This window comes from Rhinatrema bivittatum, chromosome 4 (genome assembly GCF_901001135.1).
Source record: "Rhinatrema bivittatum chromosome 4, aRhiBiv1.1, whole genome shotgun sequence".
In the NCBI taxonomy this organism is placed as follows: domain Eukaryota; kingdom Metazoa; phylum Chordata; class Amphibia; order Gymnophiona; family Rhinatrematidae; genus Rhinatrema; species Rhinatrema bivittatum.
Genome location: NC_042618.1, coordinates 391,549,945 through 391,568,410, shown reverse-complemented (window position 1 = coordinate 391,568,410; position 18,466 = coordinate 391,549,945). Strand labels below are relative to the sequence as shown.

The window sequence follows — 18,466 nt, the reverse complement described above, 5'->3', positions numbered from 1 at the left end:
AATGAGTCATAATTTCTTACTAAAACAGCCTTGAAAGCTGTATGAAATAAAATATTTATTTATTTATTTAATTTTTTTTTTTTTTTTTTTTTTTTTTCCCCCACTTTTGCACTTCAGAGCAGATTACATTCAGGTTCTGTAGATATGTCCCAGTCCCTAGAGGGTTCACAATCTAAATGGGTCATTCATCAAGTTGCGTTAGGGGCTCAGCGTGCACTAAATGGCATCTACATGCTATACACGCGCATTGCTTATCATGACATGCATTAGTATGTAAATATGATAATGAGTGTGCAAAAACTAGAAAATTTAGCAAATCAGGGACTCCTACTGCATTTCGCAGAAAAACAATGCATAACAATGATGGATTTAACGTGGGAAATAACACCTCCTATTTGATTTGCAATAGCCTGAGAAAAAAAGATTTTATCGTGCGACAGCGGCTGTTATCAGAGATAACAGAAAATATTGCGCACGATAAAAATAGGCCTTGGAGAAACACACCTACACAGCCCTGGTAGTCCAATAAAAGTTCTTTTCTTACCTGCCCTGTCTTTCTAAAGCTATAATGTTAGGGGGAAGTGTACAAGAAGCGGGATACTAGCTGCTTCAGGCTGCTCAACAATAACAACAACAAAAGGCATGGAAGGTTCAAATGCCTCCTAGGGAAATACCCACTGGAGCCAGACCTGCAAGCCCCGCCGGTGGAGCACGCTGGCCCAGGTCTGGATTTGTCACATAGGAGGGCATGGAGGCGGTAGAGGGAGCGCATCTTTTATCCCCACACCACTTTGCTGAAGGTGCCGGAGGATCACGAGATAGTGGGGTTATTGCTTGAGCTCTCAGGCTACCATGGAATTATATGAAGAACTCTGAGGGGTCCAGGATTCAGTCACAGAAAGGTTCCATGCTATACCAGGCCTCATCAAACTATTGTGCGCCCTGCATTCTATGGCACCTGGCTCTTTCCAAACAAAAGTCAGAGTCATTGGAAGAATGGCCCAAATGTCTTTTTCTTGATGCTGGGCCAGATTCTAACAGCTGTATGTAGCCCTCATGACAGACTGGCCTTGCTGGACTTGAAGAGAGGTTTTTATGCCACAGTGAACTTTTCCAGTGTTCTGGGAGCTATTGACTGCACTCACGTAGCCATCATCCCACCCCGTGGCAGGGAGGAGATCTACCACAACAGAAAACTCTTCCACTCCATCAATGTGCAAGAGGTCTGTGATGCTCGACTGTGCATCCTCGACGTGGTCGCCTGGTACCTGAGAGCTGCACACTATTCTTTCATACTTAAGCAATCTGGCCTGTTTGAACAATTTGAAGACATCCCCTGTGGTGATGGTTGACTCATAGGTAAGTGCGGTGTTTTTATCATACCTCTCTGGCTATGTGTTTACAGCAAATGGCAGTGACACGGGAGGAGGGGGGGGGGCTGTTGGGGATGTGACTGCATCAGTTACTTGACAAGTGGCTTGCACAGTTAGGTCAACAGGCCATCGTACCAGGGCCCAGGTTTCTCTCTCCAAGCTGTAGAGGCCTGCTAATGTTATATATCCATACAAAGCACTTTATACTCAGTTCAGTGTGTGACCAAGCACTGCAGACTTTCAAATGGTCAGCTTAAAACAAGTGGAAGTTCAAATCCTCTCTCCTGGAGCTATTGAAAAGTCATTTTCTACCCAAACCTTTTTGGGTGCACAGTGCAGGGACTCCTAGGTCAAGCGTGCCCTGTTAGTGCTCTGTCAGCCCTAAGCTAACGGTGCCCATATCAGGATCCCATCTGCAGCTCTTCTGCTCTGACAGCCACAATTTGTCTTCACCATCTCAGGGGTGCATGGATATAATGGAAGTTGTAGGATGTATCTTTTAGCCCAATCCTATTTACTGTGTCATGTCTGACAAACGTGTATCTCGGGAGGACATACTTCAGAAGAGCCAGACACAAGGACAATTATACCAGGAGGTTGATGTCTTTCTGCAGTTACATGTGGGAGCTGAGATGTACAGCTTCAGTGTTATAGGAGTGCTAGAAGTGGGTATAAATTGTTTGATTGTGAGTGACATGTACACATTTTGTACACACCCCTGATGCATTGTTTTATTCATGAAGATATGACACAGCATAACAAAGTGCTACAGTAAAAGGTGGCAAGGACTTTGGGTTTGGAAATAGCTTTTTGTGGCTCACTTCAAGCTATAGCTTAGCTTCTAGTGTCTTACAGCATGCTGTGGGTTGGCAGTGAGGTAACAAAGTCACAGGGGTGTGACTGATGCAGCCGTTCTCTCTTTGCCGCAGGAGATTCTGGCTACGGTTGTAGGATCTGGCTTCTTACACCGGTCGCTACTCCGAACATGCCAGCAGAGACAAGGTACAATGAGGCCTTATGTTCTACTCGCCGTGTCATTGAACACATCTTCAGAGTTCTCAAAAGTAGATTTTTCTGTTGGACAAAACAGGGGGAGCTTTAATGTATGCCCCACCCTGAGTAGTAGAGAGAGTGATGATCTGCTGTGTATTTCAAAATTTGGCTGTACGGTATGGCATCCCAGTAGATATCAATCCAGATCTACCTCAGGATTCCCCATGTCCCCCTGCAGAAGCCGGGGAGACCACACAGACTGGCAGCCAGCTTCAGCAAAGTGTTATACAATGCTACTTTTCCTGTTATTCCTCATCTAGTCCTTCCCCTTACATGGAAGAGATCCCAGCAGAGTGCTTCTAGCTAGTCACATCTGTATCTTTCTTTTTCCTATCAGTCCTCTTTCTGGGTCTGTGTGTAACAGAAACCACTTCGGCCTAGTTAACCAACAATGTAATCATAGGGCAATAGATGCAAATGCCAGTAGTAGACAAAGTAGGCACCTAATAAACCTAACTACAAAAAGATGTGGCCAGCCTTAAAGCACATAGGGATTGATGATATCTGGGGGTGCAGGAGTGGCAGGAGACCTGCCAGGACCCCTATTTGATGTTCTGTTTTTCTAGACAGGCCTACTTACCCACACAAGGCTGCATCTGCTATATGTACTCTGCCCTATGTACACGCTGGCAGTTTAGGCCTAGAGATAACCCTTATGTAACTGCATACGTTTTGAGTGCATAAATTAGGTAGCACTTTTATCCTGCTGATTATAGGGGCTAGGTTTTGCTGCTAACTGTATCCTAATGAATATGTACCTCAATCTACTTGCAGCCTGCTAGAACACCGTGTCATCCCAGAAAGTGGCCTCTATGTAAAGCTCAGAGGAGGAGTCATGGAGGTGTGGAGGATAGAGATTTCCCACTACCCAAGAGCAGACAGTGATGAGGCCTGCTGTTGCTTGGGACCAGGCAGATTTCAACAGACTGGCTCCCACTCCTGCACTGCGTTGGATTGTTGATCAGCACATACCTATTAGCTAAGGATGATCTCTATAAACAGGACAGGCCTAGCAGGTGCCTTCCATCTAGCCAGCACAGGTACTCTGTAGTCAGGACAGGCCCAGCAGGCATCTTCCATCTAGTGAGCATAGGAACTCTTTACAGCGGACCAGCCTGGCTTGTTTGGACAAGTCATCTTTCAGTGAATTTTTGGAGCCTTTACAACTATGGCCCTCATGGGCCTTTTTCTCCCCAGGGCCTTTGGGTGGTTGGGGGTAGCATTTCTTTGGTGGGGCCTACCCCTGAGCCATCTTGAGAGCCAGGGACTGCTGCAAGGAATGGACTCCTAGGAGGATGGGGATGGCACGGGTGCAGGTTCTAGCAAACATTGAATTAGCTGGGTGATCACTGTGGTCAAATTGTTTATTGATATGGAGATGGTGGTTAAGCCGTGTATAAGGCTGCTATCTGCTGTTGCATGGCTTGGGTGTGGGCGACCTGAGCTCTCCTCAAGTGTAACATCTCTGCCCATATATGGTGCAGGTGCAGTCCATGTCTCCTCTCAATGCAGTCGAGTGTGTCCTGGACTGTATGATCTAGTGCTGCTGCTGCTGGTGTTGCTGGTGCTATAGGTACTGTGGTTGGTGGTGGCTGAGGCACTGTCTGTGGCTTCAATGCTGGCATGGCCGGGCTGGTGGGCTGAGCTGGTTGGCTCTCTGGTGCATCCCGCTGGTCACGTGGCATGCTGGAGGCAGGTGGGGACTGGGCAGCTTCTTCCTGTGGTAGGGATGTTGCCTCCATAAAGCTGGAGAAGTTTAGGCTGGTGTCGATGGGTAGGGGTGAGCCAAGGGGTCGCAGTAGCTGCTGCTGTTCTGTCGGCTGCTGCTGCTGTTTCTCATCTTCTTCCTCACTCCACTGAGTCTGACCATTGAGTTGAAAGTCTGCGCTGAGACTTGGGGCTTCATGGCTGGGACTGAAGGTTTCCTGGGCCTGAGCTGTAGAAACAAAGACATAAATATGAATGCTAAGAAATGCATATGTACTGTTTGGCATAAGATGTACACTTTGCATCAATCGATGTGAGCATCTTATGCCAAAATATGTGGACATCTGTAGCAGACTTGACATTTATGAGTGATGTGAACTTACCAGCACTGGCTTGTCGTGTTCCAATCCTCGTCCATCCCCTCACACACGTGACCCAGCCGTTGAATCAGGCATTCCTCCATAGGTGTCAGGACTGTTGGGCAAGGGGCTCCTCCTGTCTGGTGTAGATATTTGTTCCGGTTTGCCACCTTGTTTTTCAACTGTACCTTGATACTCCGATAGCGGTGGGCCACCTGCTCTCTGGTCCTCTTGATTCCGCTGTGCCAGGATATGGCCTGGGCAATGGTGCCCTTGGCTGCCCTGGATGCCTTCGCTGCCTGGTTTCCTAACAGCTGGTTTTAATATTCAAGGGCCTTGGCGATGAGCAGCCTGTTGTCCTCTATGCTGAACTTGTAGGTGGGAAGATGAGGCCAACCTGCTGCCGGCCTACTGGATGATCGGGTTGCCACTTCCACTTCTGGAGAGGTGTCACTTTCCTCACTCTATCTTCCATGCCCCGCTCCCCTCCCTTCCTCCCGCCCCCGCCCTCTTTGTCTAGCCCTACCCTGCCACCCTCCTCCCACCACACTCGCTTGCCTATCCTCTTCCCCCTCCTCCCTCCTCCTATCCCCGCCTCCCTATGTCTACTCCTGTCCCTACTCCTATTCCTTCTCTTCCTACCACTCCTGCCCTCTTTCTCTCTCTCTTTTCTATGCTCCATCCTGTCCCGCACCTCACTCCTCCACCATCACACAAAGGGACAAACAAGACAAACTCACAAGAGACAAAGGTGCAGGAAAATAGATGAAAACACAAAACAGGACAACTCACTCAGGTAATTGCAAAAAAAACACCAACTAAGCAACAAACCTCCTCTCCTCTCTATTCAATGCCTGACACACCCTCAAAGAGGCAGCTGCAGGAAGCTGGTATATATATAAATAAAGAAAATAAAGTGCCAGACATAAAATAATGTGAGACACATAAAATGATGCACGCGATAAAGTAACATGAGTTATGAAACTTACATATGCGATGCGGTTTATTAGTAATTTCCCTAACCATGCTCACCTTTTTATCTCAGGACACTCACACAATGTTTCTGCTTTATTTACAGCATTTTGATGAATCTAGGCCTAAGTTTGTACTTGAGGCAATGGTAAAGTGACTTGCCCCAGGTCACAAGGAGCAGCAGTGCATATGACTGCTAAGTTTAACATTATAGATACATACCTATAATGTAGAAATAAAATTGACAGGTTACAACAAGGACTGAGAATGGTTGTGTGACAATATTGTTAAAGAAAGATATTTCAGACGTGTCAATTAATTGCTATAATCTGCTCCACCACTCAAAATATTATGCAGTTTTGAGACAATAGGCAAGATGTTTAGGAACCTAAAGTTTCATCAATTTTCAAGCAGAAATACATGTGTTTGCTTTTGTTTTATATTTCCATGTTTCAGTGATGTTGCTAAGGAAACCAGACAAGCAGGAACCTTCTAACTTCAGAACACCTTAAATCAAAAAAGGTTAATTTAAAGTCCCCTTTTCAAAATTTCAAAACAAGCCCATGTTCCAGAAACACACACACAATAAAGAAGGCAATCTGTACTCCGAGTTTTCCATTGCAGTATAGTCACAGTTTTAAATAGATTTGAACTGCCTGGATTGGTTCAAGATGGGAAGCTAGTAGAGAAATAAGAGGTCACTGGTGTGAGTTACTATGGTAATTGAGTAGTATCACCAATAGTCAAGCTCTCATGAGCATTAAAGCACACAATAATAGACTAACTACAATGGTTAAAGCAAGCAGGTAGGATTACTATGTTCTTTTGTCAGAAGTATATAATGTCTTGTAGTCAGTTTTAAAGACTTCTCAACCCCCAAATCCACCCAACGGTTACCTGCTGAGTAATTTTGTATGCTTAATCTCTTGCCCTTACCTACAAGCTTTCTGCTAATTTGAGGCAAATGGGTATTTTTGACACTAAATAGAGCAGTAAAGAAGCTCTGACCTAGAAAAATTCATTCTGAGACACTAGGAGCAGAAAATAGTCTTTCATCGAATATTTTTTTGTGAGACCTTTTCAATGGCATAACATAGCTTTGACTACACTATGTTGTAGCCTTGGATTAATAGTTAGTTGGGGGGGGGGGGAGGAGAGAAACTTGCTGAACATCTCCACTAAAACTTCCCCCATAAAACTTGTCACTTCAGATTGCCATCAGCCACCACAACAATAATCATTTCATGCCTATTGCTAATTGCAAGCACAGCTGAGGCCCAGCAGGGAGCTCTTGCACAGTCCCAGGCCTTTATACCAGCCTCAATCTGTTGTGTAGCACTTGTTCACACACAAAAAAAAAAAAAAAAAACTACCAGCAAAGGCAGAAAGAGGCAGAGTCACAGGTTTCTCGTAATCCCTCTGCCTCCCTGCTGACAAGCCCAGCCCTATGAGCATTCCTGGTTTTGTCTTGCTCTGCACAAAAGCTGAAGTGACCTTAAGCTACCAGTGTGCAAGCTTTTGAATGGCAAATGCAACTCTTCAGGTGCATCGAGAGGCAGCACTGCATCTGGCTTACAAGGTTCTGTTTGCGGCACCCCTGGGGCGAGCTGTGGCTTCCTGTAACATGTAAAATATGAGTGTGAACTCAAGGTTCGTGGCAGAGAGCAGGAGGTCATGCCGCCATTCAAATCTGGCGAAAGAAACTGGGGGTTTGCAGGTGTTCTAGTGTATGTGTAATGACACCACCTCCCCAAGAGCAGAGGAACCCAGCACCAGTTCTTCATAAAACGTGCCACTATCAGTGTGCAACTTGCAGATTTATTCATATCAATTTTTACAATTTATATATTCAGAGACAAGTATGTTATTTCTGTAACTTTGTTTGATGGCTGTATGTTCACAGGTTTCAGAAGTTCAGCTTTCTGCTGAAGTGGAATAGTGGATGTCAACAATTATCTATTACAAAGTCAAACCTTATTGTTATAAATATTATTTTACTTGTAACTGTTAAGGCACTTACAGTGCTGGTGCAGAGACAATACAGCTTTAAGGATGTAAATGAAACACAGCAAGGTACTGTGAATTGTTTTGCCTTGGTAATCAGACCATTTTAATGATTTTAAGAGGTGCCTATCTTCTGTATTTTATATCTGAAATGTCCAATGTGCATCTGTTGCCTCAGTCTTACCTCAGTTTCTAAAATATGTATTTGCTTGCTTTAATAGTTACATAGTAAATGAGAGATAAAAAAAACAAACAAACAAACAACTGGCCCATCTTGTCTGCCCGGACACACTTTCTAGTTTTCTCCCACCTGGGTAGATGAACATGCAAATTCTCATTGCTTAAACCAATACCAGTTCTCTCCCTCATGCCTACCATCTGAACTGTCAACCCTACTCCCACCACCACCCTCCATAACTGTCTCAAGCATGTCCCTTTCTTTCAGATCTTCTTCTACCTATTGCCCCTCTCCCCCGCCCTTTACTGCCATATTCTGTGCTTGTGCCAGGTATTTTTATATTCCAACACTGGTAGGCTGTTCTAGGCATCAACCACTCTCTCAGATAAAAAGCTAAGAGTTTACAAGAGAACTTCTGGAAAGAGTAGTGCACACCCTGGCAAGCTGAACAGACATCACTAGATATGGTCATACAATCTTCTGCTTGGTGACTTGTAATTTTGTGTGGCATTTGGGTACATTTTTTGATAAACTTAAAATCTAAACACAAATTTCCTTTTGTACAACTCAGGACAATTCCCTCAAAGAAATAGATTCTAGGTAAATAGATTTGCTGGTCTTCTCTGATAGTTTAATTATCTGATAAAACTGGTAGTGATATCAAGTAAATATTGTATTTAATCTACTCTTGGGATCCTTTGATAATTTTTTCTGCAGTTGGAGTTTAGAGCAGGAATGGATATTATTTTTTTTTTTGTATGGAAAAGAATCCTGGACAATATTTTATTTATTTATTCAATTTCTATACCGTAATCCCAATCCAAATGGGGTTGCCCAATGTGATTTACAATGGTTGATCATTAAGTCATCATATAAAAAGACATCATAACAATAAAACATTAAAACAAATTAAAACAAAACTGAAGCTAAGCTAGCCAGTCATAACCCTGCCATCCCACAGCCTAGCTAAATCCCAACATTGCCCCTTCCCAATATTAAAAACTCTTCAGTCCTTTCAAATGCAGCTGCTTTAAAAGGCCTACCAAGGAAAAATCCATGCTGAAAATCATCTTCCTGAAAGTGAGATAGTTCTGCTCCAACCTAAGTGCCAGTGGAAGCCTATTGCACAAGCAAGTAGCCACCACTGAAAAAGCCCTAGTCCTCAATTGAGTTTTTCTGCATCTCTTTGCAGAGGGAACAGTCCCCCATGACTAGAATATAACTATTGATGTGGGACATACCAAGCTAGTTTCTCCTTTAGAAAAAGTGGACCATTTCCCCTCGTTTCTCCTAGATAGAGTGGACCATTTCCCCTCATTACTCAAAATGTCAAAGATAAACCTTTCTATGTATTTATTTTATTAAAACACAGCACACAGAGTTGATACTGCAATAGGGCAGAATATAATGTGTGCCGTTAAACAGATTAGCTCTATTGTCTGAATAAAAAATTAACCCCAGCACTGTGAATAAAGACACTTATTAACCAGCCACTGAGCAGTTCTCCTCTGCATTTGTTTTTTTTCTCCATCACAAGCAGACTGTGGTGTTACTTTAGCGATCTGAATAATTAGCTGTCGTACGAGTTCACCTCTGGCCTTTGTTAACACAAGCTGTCTGGTATATAGTACTCCACTAGAAATGTCCAGCAGGCTAAGATGCTCCTTCCAATTTTCATAGCTCTGGAGAAACAATTCTTTCTCGGTAGTCTGAAAAGTCTGTCATTTTAATGACAGAAATCACTGGTCTGTCACTCTCTTACAATTCGGGACATGAGTCATTTGAAATTGTAAGCCTTTTTTTTCCTTTACTATTTTTAATTTTACCACTCACACAAAGCAATCCATACTGCATTGTTGGGCTAAAATCATCATACAAAGGAACAAACCGTTCTATTCGTTAGCATAACCATGGTAGACATTAAAATAAAAATAAACATCTAAAAACATTTCTACTTAAAATACTTTCCTCTTTATGGGACCGAGGACCCCCTTCCCTTTCCTAAAACTGAATTCCTTTCGTGGGGTTTTATTAATTTATTTCTTCTTTACTTGCCTTTCTTGTATGTCTTTTAAATAAATACTTATATATGGCTTGTGTACATTGGTTGGTTAGTCTGTCATGTCAGTCACACTGTTGTTCCTGTCTGTGGCTACCTGTTGGTGCCTGGACAGTGGAAAATGCAATGTGCAAAGACAATATTCTCTATCTGCAAAGCACTGTCGCACATATACAGGCAAATATACACACACAGGCACAGACTTGAACATGCAGGCAGACACACACTCACACAGGCACCCACATACACAAGCTGTTATTGAACAGGCAATCTGAGCAGTGCCTGTTAATGTTTGCTAATATGCTCTGTCTGCAAAGCCCTGTCTTTAACGCTCTCCAACATAGGGACAGGCAGGCATAGACACACACACGTAGGTGCAAGCAAGCTCACGCTAGTACGCACAAGCACACAAACTCACAAAAGCACACAAAGGCTTCCACAAGTGCGCACACAGGCTTGCACACACACACACGCACACACAAGCACAGACTGAGGCTAACACACACACAGATTTATACACACAGAGGCTAATATAAACCAGACTACCTGAGCAACACCAGGCACTTTTCACTAGGGATGTGAATCGTTTTTTGACGATTTAAAATATCATCCGATATTTTTTAAATCGTCAAAAATTGTTAAAGAGTGAGATACAATAGAAATTCCCCCGATTTATCGTGAAAAATCGCTAATCAGGTTTGTGTCCACTAACGGGAGTTATTTGGGGGGGGGGGGGAAACCAGCACACCAAAACAACCCCTAAACCCAACCCGACCCTTTAAAACTAATCCCTTACCTTCCCCCACCCCCCAAACCCCCCCAAAACGTTTTAAAATCACCTGGTGGTCCAGTGGAAGACCCGGGACCGATCGCCCGCTCTCGGGCCGTCGGCTGCCACTAATAAAAATGATGCCAATGGCCCGATAAAAAAAAAAACCACCCCGACCCTTTAAAACTGACCCCTTAGCCTCCCCCACCCTCCCGACCCCCCCCCCAAAAAAATGTTTTAAAATTACCCAGTGGTCCAGTGGGGGCGCCGGGAGCGATCTCCCGCTCTCGGGCCGTCGGCTGCCACTAATAAAAATGGTGCCAATGGCCCTTTGCCCTTACCATGTGACAGGGTGTCCGTGCCATTGGCCGGCCCCTGTCACATGGTAGGAGCACTGGATGGCCCACGCCATTTTTAAAGATGGCGCCGGGAGGTTGGGGGAGGCTAAGGGGGTCGATTTTAAAGGGTCAAGGTGGGTTTTTTGTTTATCGGATCGGGCGCAGCCGATAAACAAAAACCAATTGGGCCGGACGATAAGAATTATAAGATTTGAATCGGAACCGAACCGATTCCGGTTCCGATTCACATCTCTACTTTTCACTAATATCTATCTATTGATCTATCTATCTATCCATATCTGTATCTATCTACATATATAGATATTTATAAAGGAGTCAATAAGGAGAATTTAAATATAGCATCCAAACAGTTTAAGCTAACCTTATTGACTGACTTCCCCTAAATGCCCACTTTGTTCATAGTATGGAAACTTATAGCTGTGGCATAAAAGGGGTGGGGTGGAAATTCTAAAATACTTGTAAGGATTTAATTTTGACGTCCCAGCACATACTTTACCTCACATAGGGGCGGATTTTAAAAGGGTTATGTGCGTAATACACACGCGTAACCCTTTTAAAACCCTCCTGCGTGCGCCGAGCTTATTTTGCATAGGCCCAGTGATGCACGCAAGCCCCGAGACACGTGTATGTCCCGGGGCTTGAAAAAAGGGGCGGTGCATGGGCAGGGCTGGGCGGTCCGGGGGTGGGGTCGGAGCCTCCAGGCACAGCGGCCATTTGCTGCTGTGCCCAGGATCGCAGGCCGGCCATTGGGCGGCAGGCCCAACTTATAGGATAAAGGTAAGGGGGGGTTACTTAGGGCTGGGGGGCGGGTTAGGGAGGGGAAGGTGGGGGGGGCAGAAGGAAAGTTCCCTCCGGGGCCGCTCCGATTTCGGAGCGGCCCCGGAGGGAATGGAGGAAGCCTGCGTGGCTCGGTGTGCATAAGTTGCACAATTGTGCACCCCCTTGCGCGTGCCGACCCTGGATTTTATATGTGCGCGGCTGTGCACGCATATTATAAAATCGGGCGTACATTTGTGCGCGCCAAGTTGCACGCATAAATGTACGCCCGCGCATACCTTTTAAAATCCGGCCTATACTTTGCATCTTTAAAGTACATGAATTGCTCCAGTACTCGCTGGCCACAGGATTTTCAAAAGGCTTGCAGGTCTTTGAGTAAAAAGTAACCCTGAGTATGCAAGCATATAATGTCTATTCATATATAGAGACACAGCTATATATATATGAATAGACATTATAGCTACCGTATATACATATATAGAAAGCCCGATATTCAGCAGACCAGCGAGCAGGTAAATTAACCATATATTTAGTGGGACTTATTCTGAGAAGTCTGATGCTGATTATATATGAATAAAGTTATTTGGATAACTTTAGGACAGCCTTTCAAATTGATCAGACTTACCCATGTAACTTTAGCCAGACAGCAATATCAGCACTGTCCAGCTAACATTTTACTGTGCCCTAGGTATACCTCCAGTCCTGGCTTTTTTCGTGCATCTAAATTTTGTGGGGGAAATTATTTGCCCGGAAAATATTTACCTGTCAGCAGAAGAGTAATTTATACCATGAAGAATTGTCCTGCTAACACCTAAGTTAGATGAACAAATCTTTTGAATTATGATCTCAGATACATATATAAATAGAGAGAGAGAGAGATTGAGATATAGATACATTGAAAGAGATTCAAGTACATTTAGCATAAATTTCCTTCTGCAGTTCTGAGGCTGTGGGGTAATGAGAATAAAATGCTAATAATATACAATAGATCAGATATAACATTCTTATTCTCAATGGCCAGATGTCAGCAGGCTAATTATATGACTGTACATAGATCGTTACTGAGAAGCTGAAAAATAAATGTTGATAGTGAACTCCCTGCATAATACATTCCTCTACTTATAAAATCAGAAGTAGCTCTCTTACTAATAAGTAATTGATCTTGTCTAACCTTTTCAGAAAAAAAAGTGCCATATTTCATTCTGCTATGTTAAAATCGCCAACGTACTTTGCAACTATGTGGGCTGTTCATAAATTGACCCTGCTATTTAGTAGATTGAACCTAAGAGTTCTGTTGTCCTGCCTGTCTTCATCCTATTAGTGTGACTTTTTGTGCCATTTAGGAGATCTCTGGTGTCATGTCACAGAAAAATCCATGTTCATGTATTGGACATATGGTAATAAACAAAGAAATGGGTTTCATTAGCATAAGTTAGGTAGAGATGTGCTTTTCTTTCAAGCAAAACAGGAAATTTCAGTGAACTTTCCTATTTACATTTTGAAAATGAAGCAAAAGAAAAACAAATGAAATGTAATTATTTAGCAAAAAAATAAAAGGCAGTAGCAACCCAACCCTGTGGGCCCTCCTCTCCCACCACAAAAATCAAGATGCTAAAAAATAAAACCAAGTCCCACCAGGTCTTTTCCCCATCTCACTGCATACCCCAGCCCTTTCTCAGCTTACCCACCATTGTAAGCATCTTCATGGGGCAGGAGCAATCTGCAGATGCCCTGGTGCCATTTTATATACTGGTGAACAGGAGCATCTGGGGGGGATTGCAGGTGAGCTGGGGGAAGGGAGATCCAGGTGCGTAAGGGGAATGGAGACAAACACTCGCAGGGCTTTGTTTTATGTTTTAGAATTGTGATTTTTACAGCACAAGAAAGGAGTCTCAAGGATGGCTGCTACCGCCTTTGGGATAGATTTTAAAACATTATGCGCTACCCGGCGCACACACATGGACACGTGCATGTTAGAAAATGCCGGGTCGGTGCCCACGGGGGGTGGAGGGTAGAGATGTGCAAATATGCGCAGCGACGCATCGGGGCCTTCCCCAGTTCCCTCCCAGTTCGTTCCAATTAAGGAGTGGACTGGGAGGGAACTTCCCAACCCCCTAGCCTGACCTCCCTTCCCCTCCCCCTATCCCTATCCTAAATTCCCCCAAATTCATTGTCCTGCTTTTTGCTCCTGCTTCTGAGCAAGAGCAAGTTGATCGCACCGGCACCCTGCCGGCGCGCAATCCCCCAGCACAGCGGCAAATGGCCACTGTGCCAGGCGCCTCTAGCCCCGCCTCACCCCACCCCCAGACTGCCCTGCCCCCTGGACCGCCCATTTTGCTTACCCCGGGACTTACATGCATCCTCTCGTGGCCAGGCCCTTTGAAAATTGGCCCGGCGCACGTAAGACCCGGGATTTACACTCATAACCTTTGAAAATCCGACCCTTTGGTTTTAAACACAAAGATAAAACATTTTTTTTTTATAATGGAACAAAAACATCCCATTTATGAAACAAAATCAAAACGAAACAAAAAAAAAAAAAACAAAGTAAAAGATATTGCTCACAAATTTCAAACATGCTAATTCAACCCCTTTTTATGTCTGATGTAATGTGAAAGCAGCTACATATAACGTAAAACATTTTGCCTACATCAGATAAAATATATATTTTTTTTAATTGAAAAGCCTAGGACAGCTGAAATTGACACAGATAGGGGCAGATTTTCAAAGGGATACGCGCGTAACCCCCGAAAAGCTGCCCCTTCCACCCCCTGCGCGTGCTGAGTTTATGTTGCATAGGCTCGGCGGCGCGTGCAAACCCCAGGACGCGCGTAAGTCCCGGGGCTTTTCTGGGGGGGGGGGGGGGTGTCGGGGGCGTGTTGTGGCCAGCACGTCATTTGGGGACGTTCCGGGGGTGAGGCCGTGGGCATGGTTCCGGCCCGGGGGCATTTCAAGGGCGTGGCCGAGGCCCCCGAAACTGCTCCCGGGCCGGGGAATCGCACGTCGGCAGCCATCCAGCGCAGGCGTAACTTTTATAATAAAGGTAGGGAGGGTTTAGATAGGGCTGGGGGGGTGGGTTAGGTAGGGGAAGGTGGGGGGAGGTGGAAGGAAAGTTCCCTCCGAGGCCGCTCCGATTTCGGAGCGGCCTCAGAGGGAACGGAGGCAGGCTGCGTGGCTCGGCATGCGCAGGCTGCCGATTTTGCGCATCCTTGCCCGCGCCGACCCCAGATTTGAAAAGATATGCGTGTATCTATTAAAATCCGGCATACTCTTGTTTGTGCCGGGTGCGCAAACAAAAGTACGCGCGCGCATACTTTTTTAAAATCTGCCCGTTTTGATATTTAACTCATGAAATTACTTGCCCATAGATGCATTTAATTTGTTACAAATATCTGTCATAATTGTGGGTTAGTCCTCTCTTATTAAGTATTGATTAACCTACTCCATTCTTTTCTGTGGATTACAATCTACAGCAAGTATTATACAAAGTTTTATAATACTCACTGATTCCTTACTGTGAATAGTCATATCCAACTTAAGAATGGCCAGCAGTGATTCCGTGAGCCTAAGTATGGCTGATATACTACTACTACTACTACTTAATATTTCTATAGCGCTACACGACATACGACATGTTATCCTATACATTTTAAAAAGAGCAAAATGAAATTAATACATGAATGTCAAGATTATAAAGGCAGTAACCTTAAAATGTGGCTGTTTGAAAATTGGCTTGCTGCTGGGATGGCTCATTTTAACCATATGTTTGTCACAATATGGCCTAGCTACCATTATGCCAAAAAACACCAAGACTACTAGTACTATTAGACTAGTAGTATTATGGCTGAGTGGGTGACAGGGATTGAGGAGCAGTGCTGTACAGAAGCACTCGCCATTTACAAAGATAATCACAATTGTGATCTTCCATTCAGATGCTAAAATTCATTGTAATATATAACTATTCAGAAATGCTGTCAATAAATACAAATATGCATGGTATATATTGATTGATCAGAATTGATTGATTTAAGATTCCATACTGTGGCACTGTTTCAGCAGATTTTGCCCTCTTGAACACTTATACAGAGATACTTGTCTCTTTGGCCTCTGTGAGAAAAAAAAGAGGTAGGGATAAGTGGAGGTGTTTCACACAGTAAAGGACATTTTATGGACTTAAATACTAGCATATTTTATGACCATACTTATATTTTGTGCAACTGAGTGAGTGCATAAGCTGATTACTGTTCTCCAGTAGAACAAAGAAACATATTGGGTGCATACTAGCAAAGAGCCAAAATTAAAGAAGATATTTAAATTACTGACATATTGAACTATATACTCTTCAGGGAAAGAGGGTTATTCTGTTAAGGAACCATGATAACTTACTGAGTTATATGTCTGCCATACAGTATTCTAGCACCAAATGGTAGCCTTCATTAAGTGATACATTGAAACTGATGAGATTCAGTAAGACCTCATCATAAACTGTCCATCTGCTTGTATCAAAGCTGTAAGAAGGAATATCAAGGGTACAGTGTGGATTTCTAAATGTCATGACGAGGATACCCATTCAGGGCCTCCCTGAAACAAAACTTTTCATGGGGAAAATCATCTGATATTATAATGTCCATCTGTGACACTGGAGGATAGAAGGGAACACCTCCAAAACTGCACTGCTGTAGGATATGTTCCCATATTCCCAGGGTACAATCAGAGGGAAAGAGAGAAACTCGATCATTATTAATGGGAGGTAGTCATTTCTTACCACAGAACACAATATGAAATCTGTTCCACGAATAACTAAAAATAGGTAGAAAGCAAAGGCATGGAAGCCTATGCAATGAGCAAACAATTGGTGGTTAATATTATGAAAAACAATCAGTGTAAAACTGGTGCCTTTGTGGTGATGCCATGATCCAGCGAGGCCTGGGGTGATCTGCTGCTTCCTTGCCAGTTACTCTTGTAGCAGTATGTTAACCGGGATCTTATCATCCCAGGTAACAAAATCTTTTGGAAGGGGAGCATACATGTGATTTGTTTGAACTAGCTCCCTGTCATCCTCTCTCCCCAGGCCTTGTTAAAAAATGTGCAACCCTCCATATATTTGGAATCTATTCAGAAAAACATACATATATATACTGGAGGCACAATGCCACTTTTTGCAGCATTTCGAAGGGAGAGCTTGATTTCCGTATTGCAGTACATACAGATTAATGATCAGGCATATAGTTAATAAACAGAATAGAGCCCTGACTATACATGGGGTTTTATAGTTATTTTGCAGTTTTTATCTAGAGCATGTGGAGAAATCTCATGCAAGCAATAAGAATCAAGCTCGGTGACCTAGATTTCAACTTTGCTGTTGACCTTAACTGCATTAATATTTGCATGTGATGTCATTGGGTGGCTGGAATTGAAATCTGTAGTTGAATTTTTCATTTTTGATTTTACTGAATCTTAATGAGGTTATCTATATATGAGGATACTGCTAGGCTAAGCCTCTGAGGTTAAGCATGAAAGGAAGACTTTAAGGTAAGTTTTGTTTGAAAATTAAACTGCACCACTTTTTGTTTATAACTGCAAATCTGCAACTTGTATTTTACATTATAATTTATTTTTCTTTTCTACCATCTTGGCATCCTTTCTTTGACTTTGCTGTCAGCATGAGCAAAACTAAAATGTTTAAATTATTTTTAAATTAGATATTCTATTTTTTTTACTGTGATATCTTCTTTTTAATCACACCTAAGGCTTCTTGCAAAAATGTTACTCAGCTTCTCCAGCTACTGCAGTTCTACCAGCATAAAAGCTGATAAAAGAAACCTTTGGACAAGGCTAAAAATAAAATTCCAAAGACAAAAATGAATTTAGGAGCCAGCATCAGTTAGCAAGTTTATCTTCCAAGGAATTTTTTTTTTTTTTTTTTACATAGCATATCAGAATTAAATTAATGGAAATAGAAGCATGTATGATAAACAAAATAGGGTTTTCTAAACATAGGTTTTGTGTGTATGTGTGTATATATGTATATATATATATATATATATATATATATATATATATATATATATATATATACACACACACACACACATATCTGTACATGTATGACTAGATATAAAATATAGATTATTATATATGGCAAGCTATTCATACTATCTATATGGTATATAATATTAATATTATATACCAGGAAGTATGCCTTGCTTAGAAACAGTACATAAATTTTCTATAAAAACACATGTCCTAATTTGCTTGCAGTGTTTAATGAATACTGCTGGAGGTTCTATAATGTGAGCTGTGTTGGAGTTTAAAAAAATATTCTTTTTTTTTTATGCTGACACTTTATAACACTGTTCATATGTCTGAGTGAAATTTATGACTATATGAACAGTTTTATAAAAGTGTAGCACTCCAGAGACTTCCTGCTCTGCAGGGGTGGCAGCCTGCAATGACACAGCTGCAAGCATTTTTCACAGACAAGAAGCAAAATTTAACCCCCTTAAGGGGAAGTATGATTTCAACAGCTTGACGTGAGCTCATTTGTGTTTGTCTTTACATTTTTCCTAATTTTCATAGTAAAATTGAAACAGATCACACTACTAGTGCATGTTGTTATGCCAGACTGTGTCAGTCTTAAAAGACAAACATACAATTCAATTAGATTAGTGCAAAGGTGGACAGTAAACTAACCCTTACAATTTTAAGTTTGATTCCTTATGATGATGCTGGAAATTTCATAAAAGGTGATTTTTATTTTTTTAAACAAGAGGTTTAATCTTTCCAGTATGGCCTGGCTCCAAACAGTTTTGTATCCCCAGTGGGGTCAGATGGCAGGGCATTAAACCCTCCTCTA

General features: G+C 42.8%; 1 protein-coding gene across 5 annotated transcripts in view; it reads left to right on the top strand.

Annotated features, from left to right (window-relative positions):
* The window catches only part of CADPS (calcium dependent secretion activator), a 1,086,201-nt gene that overhangs the window by 1,056,918 nt on the left and 10,817 nt on the right, over positions 1–18,466 (top strand). The gene's annotated exons all lie outside the window — the stretch shown is intronic.